Raw genomic sequence first — 1507 nt, forward strand, 5'->3', positions numbered from 1 at the left:
ACTTCATTTTTCTGCAATCAACAATGAATACTCACGTAAGCAGCAATTAAGACATCAATGTGTCAGGTAGTTAGAACAGGGAAAAGAAGAGAGTCTCAAGTCACTTGTATCTTAGCGGAAACAAGCCAATCTCATCAATGAGGAAGTTCTGAGAAGAAAAGTGTGAGGGGAACTGTTGTAAAGAGAAAATAAAGTTAGTCAATAATAAGCTAAAACCTGAGAAAAGACAAATTCCCCAAATCTTAGTGGAAAATTGAACCAGTCTCAGCAATAAGGAGTCCAGGTGTGGCGCTGTGGGTTAATACACCAGATTGCAAAGCCGTTTGAACTTCAAGATCGGTTGTTCAAGCTCACCAGCTGTTCCTCAGAAACCCTATACAGTGTCGCTATGGGTTGAAACTGACTCAACAGCACTTAACAACAACAACAATAGGGATTAAATTTAGTCATCAGACTGAGGAACAAAACTCAGAAAAAGCATATTTGCACAAGTTACCCAATTTGACTGCACGGACACTTGAACCAAGAGTACAACTCACTCCCCTGTTGTTCTTAAGTTCCGCAGAGACCTTATTCAAAACAGAAGAGATCCCTGCCCAGTTCTGGGATGGTCTTACCATTGCTGCTGTTACTGTAATAATCCATCTCATTGAGTGTCTTCTTTTTTCTCACTAACCCTCGCCTTTATCAAGACTAATGTCCTTCTCCAGGAACTGGCTGCACCTGATAATATGTCTGAAATAAGAGAGATGAAGTCTGGCCATCCTGATTTCTAAGGAGTTTTCTGGTTGTACTTCTTCCATCACAGATTGGTTTGGTCTTCTAGCTGTCCATGGTACTTTTAATATTCTCCTCCAACGTCAGAACTCAGATGCATCAGTTCTTTGATAATCTTCCTCACTCATTGTCCAACTTTCACATTCATATAAGGCTCCTAAAAATACCACGGTTTGGGTATTTAGTCCTCAAAATGGTATCTCTGCCCTTGAACACTATAAAGAGGTCTTGTGCTGCAGATTTGCCTAATGCAACACATTGTTTGATTTCTTTTGATTTTTTTTTTTTAGGTTTTTATTGTGAATTATGTGTTAGTTTACATGGGTGAACACTATCTTTATATTCATCCTATCGTAATTTGTTTCATTGAAATGATTACAATCCCCTGCATGCATCATCAAACACCCAAAGGGTACACCCCACACGCCTGCCCCCCGGCCGCCAGCACACAGTCTCTCTGCCTTCCTGAGTCCAGAGTCCCCAGTTGCTCCTTCTGACCACATCATCACCTCTGCCTCCATCCCTTGTGTCGTAGTCTCTCTGGACAGGGTCTGGCATCTCACTCTTCTCCCTTGATGGTTTCAGGGATCTCCGCTCCTGGGCTGCAAAATCAGTCGCTTTCCTCCTTTTGTTACCAAACATTTACATTTACCTTTCCAACACTCACTGTCAGACCTGGTAAGAATCATTCCCTATTGAACAACAGGAGTCCCATCCCCCTCACCTTTTA

This window comes from Chrysochloris asiatica, unplaced genomic scaffold (genome assembly GCF_000296735.1).
Source record: "Chrysochloris asiatica unplaced genomic scaffold, ChrAsi1.0 scaffold00005, whole genome shotgun sequence".
NCBI lineage: Eukaryota > Metazoa > Chordata > Mammalia > Afrosoricida > Chrysochloridae > Chrysochloris > Chrysochloris asiatica.